This window comes from Meles meles, unplaced genomic scaffold, assembly GCF_922984935.1.
Source record: "Meles meles unplaced genomic scaffold, mMelMel3.1 paternal haplotype, whole genome shotgun sequence".
Classification (NCBI taxonomy): domain Eukaryota; kingdom Metazoa; phylum Chordata; class Mammalia; order Carnivora; family Mustelidae; genus Meles; species Meles meles.
This window is the reverse complement of record NW_025721110.1, coordinates 315,822-324,036: the sequence shown is the minus strand read 5'-3', so window position 1 is coordinate 324,036 and position 8,215 is coordinate 315,822.

The window sequence follows — 8,215 nt, the reverse complement described above, 5'->3', positions numbered from 1 at the left end:
TAACATGGTGTATAACCTCCATGTATTTGTGCTCTTCCCAGATGTTTTCTTATGATTAAGTTCTAATTTCATAGCAATGTGGTCAGAAAAGATACATGGTATGATCTTTATGTTTTTGAATTTATTGTGACTTCTTTTTTGACATAATATTTGTTGTCTTCTGGAGAATATTCCATGCAGTCTTGAAAAGAAAGTGTACTCTGTGTCTTACGATGGAATGTTTTGAATATATCTGATAAGTCCATCTGCTCCAGTGTGTCATTTGAAGCCATTGCTTTCTTGCTGAGTTTGGTTTATAAGATATGTGATCTGGTGTAAGTAGGGCACTGAAGTTCCTATTATTATTGTATTATTATCAGTTCCTTTATCTTTGTTATTAACTTTTTACATATTTTGGAGTTTCCCATGTTAGATGTATAATATTTATAATTGTTGTAACTTTGTGTTGGATTTTCTTTTTATGATTATATAGTGTCCCTCTTTCTCTTTTGTTACAGTCTTTATTTTAAAGTCTAGTTTGTCCAATATAAGTATTTGCTACTCTGACTGTATTTTGACATCCACTTACATGATAATTTTTTTCTTCATTTTTTCACTTTTTGTTTATTTTTTATTTAAATTCAATTATACATAAACAATGACTCTTGTAACATGACATCAAAAACTAATGTATGATATGTTGACTAACATAACACAATAAAAAAAGAAATACACTCATTAAAAATTTAATAAGCCAGCGTATAGTACATGATTAGTTTTTTTTAAATTTCTTTTCAGCATAACAGTATTCATTGTTTTTGCCCCACACCCAGTGCTCCATGCAATACGTGCCCTCCATAATACCCACCACTTTGTTTCCCCATCCCCCCAACCCCTGCCCCTTCAAGACCCTCAGGTTGTTTTTCAGAGTCCATAGTCTCTCATGGTTCACCTCCCCTTCCAATTTCCCTCAACTCCCTTCTCCTCTCCATCTCCCCATGTCCTCCATGTTATTTGTTATGCTCCACAAATAAGTGAAACGATATGATACTTGACTCTCTATGCTTGACTTATTTCACTTAGCATAATCTCTTCCAGTAACGTTCAATGATTCATTATTTGCAAATAACACCCAGTGTTAATCACATCACTTGCACTTCTTAACATCCATCACCCAGTTACCTTATCCCCCATCCCCCTCTCTTTCTACAACCCTCAGTTGTTTCCAGAGGTCAAGAGTCTTTATTTTTTTTTCCATTTTTAATGTGCAGATGTCTTTCAAGCTGAAATGAGTCTCATATAGGTACCATATAGATGGGTCTTGTTTTTCTATCAATTATATCATCCTGTGTATTTTGATTGGAGTTTTTAAGCCATTTACAGTCAAAGTGACTACTGATCAATATGTACTTATAACAATTTTATTACTTGCTTTGTGATTATTTCTGGTGATTTTCTCTGATCCTTTCTTACATTTCTCTTTCATAGTTTGCTTCTTCTTTAGTGATATGCTTGGATTTTTTTCCTTCTTATTCTGTACATCTTTATCAGTGGCTTTTATTTTGTGATTACTCTTAGATTTGTATCTAACATCATCTTCATATAATGGTCTATATTAAGCTGATGGTCATTTAAGTTTGAACCCATTCTTTACTTTTCCCCTCCATATTTTAGGTATATGTTATCATATTTTATATCATTTATTTTGTGAGTTCCTAGACCTTTTCCCCCAAATTTGTAACTTTCACTCTTCTTATATATCCCAACTTCATATTATCACTCTCTGTCTTCAGCTCATGTCATGATCTCAGGGTCCTGGGGTCAAGCCCCACATCAGGATCTTTGCTCAGTGGGGAGCCTACTTCACCCCTCTCTCTGCCTACTTCTCTGACTACTTGTGATCTCTCTCTGTGTGTCAAATAAATTAATAAAATCTTTTAAAAAAATAAAAAATAATGTTTTGTAAACACGATCTCAAAGCCTGATGTAATTATGAAATAGGTCATTTGATTTTGTTAGATTAAATTAAAGCCCATGTCCAAAATATTATCACCAAAAATATTTTTAAAAAGTAGATAACTGCCCTTATATCTGAAAAGCATGGGACTGATAATTTCCAAGTTCCCCAATATATAGTAAGCGTAATGAAAGCACTAAAGATCAATAAATATAGGGGGAAAAGGTTATAAAAAGGCTTCTCACACAAAATCAAGGCTGATCATTCATATACACTTTAAAACTTGCCCAGCCTCACTGTTAATTAGGTGCATGCACTTTAAAGTAATGAAACTTTTTTCCTGTCATAATGGTAAAGAAAGATCATCCAAGGTAAAGTCAGAATAAGAATCTGTGTCTTTTTAGTTTTTGTTACAACTTTGATGATAAATGAGGCAAACTATAAAGTCCATTTCTTTCCAAGGACAATTTTTTTTTAATTTAATTTAACTCTATTCCCAGGGTACTAACCCAATCAACAGAGAATCACTTTAGAACAGTGAGAAAGCAAGGACAGAATCCCATGGTTCTTAGTGCAGTCTATCCAGACAAAATTTTGCATAAGATCATGTTCTGCAGCTGAAAGAATCTGATGATGGTTAAACTTTACTTGCTCCAAATCTGTTTATGCCTCCTATTTTGTTTTGAAACCATAGTTGGTCAATTATACTTCTGTAAGTATTTATTTTCTCATCTTCAAAGAGTGTGTGATTAATATGTTTCATAGCTCAGAGGAGTTAACATAGGTGAAGTGGGCAGAGTAATATGAACATTAACTGTCCGTATTACCCTCTGAAAGTCCACAAAAAAGAGACAAAAAGGAGGAGATATCATTAAACCAACCCTCTACCATCCACAGGACTTTGATGTGTCCCATCCTCTAAATAACTAAGACATGAAGTCTGTTTAAATAAAGAGAAGCACTCTGAAGGAGAAGGTTGAAGTAAAACTTCTGCAAAATCTTTTGAAGATGACCACTAATGATACAGGCAAGTCTAAGTTTGAACATATAAGACATTCTAACATAAACTTTAGAAGCGAAGCCACTTGTGTTCGAATTTTGCCTGTATTGTGTGTTTTGCATGAGATGAGTTTTTTAAGCTGTCCACAGGTCCATTCCATCCATCTAATGTGTTGTTTTTAGCATGAATGTAAGTCATATTTATTAACACATAAGAAAAACCTTAGAACGAAGCTGATGTACATTCTTTTTTTTTTAAAGATTTTATTTATTTATTTGACATAGAGAGATCACAAGTAGGCAGAGAGGCAGGCAGAGAGAAAGAGAGAGAGAGAGAGGAGGAAGCAGACTCCCTGCCAAGCAGAGAGCCTGATGCAGGATTCGATCCCAGGACCCGGGGATCGTGACCTGAGTCGAAGGCAGAGGCTTAAATCAGTGAGCCACCCAGGCGCCCCAGCTGGTGTACATTCTTAAGCAAGATTTTACTTTCTCAAAAGTGCATTTCACAAACTGCGATTCATTCTTGCCTTTGGCTGCCTGCCAAAATGCATGCTTTCTCAGATTCATGTATTCAAAACAAAAGAAAGCAGACCCCCCCACAAAACAAAAGAAAGCAAAACAAACAAAACAAAAGAAAACAAAGCACACACCTATCTGATACTTAGAAGGAAGAGAGTGGAAGTGTATGATGGTTAATAAATTCTCCTTCAGAGGATATATGGATCTGACCTTTCAGCTATTTAAAACCAAAGGTAAACAGTTAACATTAAAAGTATTATGAGCCTAGAAATTTTTGAGTCTTCTTAAAATATAAGATACTTTAATTTTATTTCTATGAATGTCTACTTTATCTTATAAGTCATTAAAATAATAAATTCTAATGCCCTGGCTTTGTCAAAGATAGTTAAATGCTTAACATCTCTTTCAACATTTATAGCTTGGGCGTTTCCTATCATTGGCAGGTCCAAGAAAGTGAAGAGAGGCCAGTGCTTGCCCCATTATTGCCACAGATATGGAGGTCAGGGTGAATTAGGCCCTTGGAATTGTGCTGATATTTCAAAGGACAAGGCTTTTTTCCTGCTACAAAACACGTCTAATAATGCAATGATAATGCAGGGAATTTCTTAGTATCTGTGATAACTTTTTAATTTTCTTTTGTAATTATTTCAGATATGCATAACCTTTTTATGTCAAAACACAAAACACCTTGTTCATGCTCTCTGAGGCAAAACAAAACAAAAAAAAATGCAAAAAAAAACACCTCAATTGTAAACTTTTTCTTCTAAGTCTTTAGTTACGAGAACAGTTTGCTTTAACACTAGAGTTCAGAACACAAGCAAAAGTATTGCAGTGGGTGGGAAAAAGAAAAATAAAAAAGCAGATATCAGTTGGGCACAGACAGGTACATTCTATCTTCTGGCTGCTTTTGGAGCCCAACTGAATAAAATTGTATCTACAATTTTATCTGAACCTTGATTTAACTTTTATTATTCAATAGGGCATTCAAACCATCTTCTTTCTCTTTAATTATTTTGCATTTTCTCTTTCCATCTCATAGTTACTGGAGGGACATTTAATCTGGACCTTTGTTAAATAACTCATAGGTATACTATTTAAAATGCTATACTCATTTTTTAATTCTTTCTCAAAAACAAAAACAAAACAAAACAAAATCCACCTTCCTTTCAAAAGTTACCAAACATAAATAATGGTTAAGTTCTCAAAAATACCAATGTTAAATGCCATTCTTTTAAAAGAGTGATACACTCTTTAAAGTGATACACTTTTTTAAAAAGTGATATACTTTTTAAAGAGTGATACACATTTGATGTCAGTGTAGACATCTAAAGGTTGAACCACTTGGTTTATGTCCAGTAACTCTGCAGATGCCTATTCCATATCATGTCTGCACACCATTGCTGTAAAGCATTCTACCTACACAATCTTCAGGCTGCCAAGGCATTTTTGTTCACACTACATCTCTGACTTTGGGGAACTTATATTTTCTTCTCTCTTTTATATGGTATTGTTATTCCAAGGGATAATCATTTAATTTCCCATATTCTATATCCAAATCACTGTGATTTCCTCAGAACTCCTGAAGCATTTAGAGTCTGATGCATTTGGTCCCATAAATACTATTTTACATGTATATTAGAATTGTGTGGTAGGAATATATTATGTTCCATTTTGTTGAATAAAGTACAATTCAGAATAAACAACTTTAAGATAAATACCTGTGTCTCCAAAGAAAAATTGATGTTGCCGTTAAGAACTTATTTGATTGCTGAAATCTCCAAAGTAGACTTTAAAAATAGAAGTGAAAGGGACGCCTGGGTGGCTCAGTGGGTTAAATCCTCTGCCTTCGGCTTGGGTCGTGGTCCCAGGGTCCTGGGATCGAGCCCCACATCGGGCTCTCTGTTTGGCGGGGAGCCTGCTTCCTCCTCTCTCTCTGCCTGCTTCTCTGCTTACTTGTGATCTCTGTCGGATAAATAAATAAAAATCTTTAAAAAACTAAAAATAAATAAAAATAGAAGTGAAGCAGGGCATCTGGGTGGCTCAGTCAGTTAAGCATCAGCATCAAATCCTAGCATGCATAGTTAAAACATCTCATTTGACCTCATTACCAAACTTCTGATTCAGCATGTATGGAATGAAACCACCAAATCTGCATTTCTAGCAACTCTCCAAGGGATGCTGATATTGTTTCACGAGGGCTACATTCTTCATGAACTTCTGGTCTAGCTGAGTAGAGATGTTGTAAGGAAAAAAAATCATTTTCTATAAATCCCAAGGGGCGCTCACAGACATAAAGAACAAGAGGTGCACATTGACCTTGGGTAATAGAATACAATTTGCAGAATATTTCATTTTTTTGTTTGCTGGTTGCTTAGCTAATTTTATGACAAATGGTATGAGATGGGGTAAAGAAAACATAGGCAGATGCAATTGGAAGATAGCATGCATTAAATATCATTTAAGGAAGTATAAAGATGATACCCAGATAAATAGAAGATTTTGTTCATAGTATGATTTTAAACAATGTTATACATTAATTATATGTTAATAAAACTGGGGGAAATGTAATCACCAAAATTACTTTTACTTCTCTTCTATCTTCAAAGTATACTTTGGAGTTTCCATCAATCAAAATAAATTCTTAGTAACAAATTCAATTGATTTCTTCTGGAAATCCAATTATTTAACTTAAACATATTCACTCCGGATTTACATCTTAATTATTCCAAAAAAAAACATAATATTTTACTACCAAACAATTCTAGAAGAAAATTCTTTTCCAGTTTAGAATTATGCAAGATAGAAACTAGATGTAATTGCTTTTTTTTTTAATATACTAATAATATTTATTTATTTATTTTTTTTCAGCATAACAGTATTCATTCTTTTTGCACAACACCCAGTGCTTTTAAAAGATGAATTCGGGACGCCTGGGTGGCTCAGTGGTTTAAAGCCTCTGCCTTTTGGCTCAGGTCATGATCCTAGGGTCCTGGGATCAAGCCCCACATCGGATCTCTGCTCAGCAGGGAGCCTGCATCCCCCTCTCTCTCTGCCTGCTTCTCTGCTTACTTGTGATCTATCTGTCAAATAAATAAATAAAATCTTTAAAAATAAATAAATAAATGCTGAATTCTACATATTTTTCAATGTTTTACTATGTTCCATGAACCACAGTGAACTACACTGTGTTTTCATCATATTGTGATCACATATAATGATTTTAGTAGAATATGAGTTTACAGTATTTTTTTCACAGAGCATATATATTTACAAAAAACATCTACACAAGCATTTTTACTGAATTTTTGTATGTTTATCTGAACAATGGAATTTCAAACTTCAGGAGACAGGGAAAACTGGAGACCAAATCCCTCAAGAATAAGAAAAAAATTGTTTGGAAATCAATAATACAGTTTAGAAAACACATTTTTGCATTTAATGAATTAATGGTTTTAGATTAGGCATTTAAAATACAAGATGAAATTCAGGATCTACTTAATATGGCCTCATAATGGAATCTTGCATAAGATATCTCTTCTGGATGTCACTAATAATTGTGTAAATTAAAAGAGTCATACGAAAGGACATCTAGCATTTCCAATTTATGACTGCACTGCAACTTTCTGAAGGACAGAACCCCTTCTCCTCTCAGCAAAGAGGGAAAGGATAGGTGAGCTTGGTGGATAATCACAGGAGCATTTACAGTTCTCAGGTATGTAGATGATGGGGTAACCCATAGAGAATGGAGACAATGAGGAAAATTTAAAAAAAGGAAATCTGGCCAATCAGGTTTAAATCAGAAGGTGAGTTTGTTGTCCTGCATAATTAAATGGGACATGTGGCTACAAATATGTTTCAATGGAACAATTCGTGAAAGGCAAAAGCAACAATGTTGGAGGATCTGCTGAGTAGATAAAAAAATTCTAACACATATAAACTATAAGTGAATATTTTGCTACACAATTCAAATAGTTCAATTCTATGCATACATCGTTTTTAATCAACAAAATGGCAAAAAAGGATTATTTGTGTTCCTGATAACTACATAAATTTTTTAACAAATCTGAGTTTGATAATATTTGCATTTTAACTCAACATTTGAGTATTAATGTGAGCAGCTGTTATCCATGGCAGGTGCTACAGGATAAGTTTTAAACATGGCTAAGATCATGACTTATGCAAAAATAAAACAAACACAGTTAAAAGATTTTATAAGTGCATGAGGAAACTGGAAAAATATTGCATGTGGTTCAGAAGAAGAATTACAGATATTATGAATATGAGGACCGATAAAGAATACTGAAATTAATTTACAAATAAATACAAAATGGGTCTGAATACAGAGCAATAGTCAATAGCATTCCTTAGAAATGTACCTGATTAGTGTTTTGTGAACAAGAATAATTTATATTATTAAAATTTACTACAATTCAAGGATTGCAAAACAGCTCAAAGACAATACAATGCCATGATGATCCAATGCAAAGAGAAAGAAGGGAAGAAAGAAAAAAAGAAAGAAAGAAAGAAAGAAAAGAAGGAAGAAAGGAAGGAACAAAGAAAGGAAGGAAGGAAGAAAGGAAGGAAGGAATATACCATTTGATAGTTTCTCAAAATTTCTTGACTCAGGCATAATGATGGAAGATTGGGTAAATAGAAGAAATGGTGTTTGTTGAAGACCTTGTTAATGAATTAGGCTAGGTGTTTCTTCATTTATTTGTTGGCTTTTGTTTTATTTTGTTTTTGTGGAGCCCAATGCAGGGT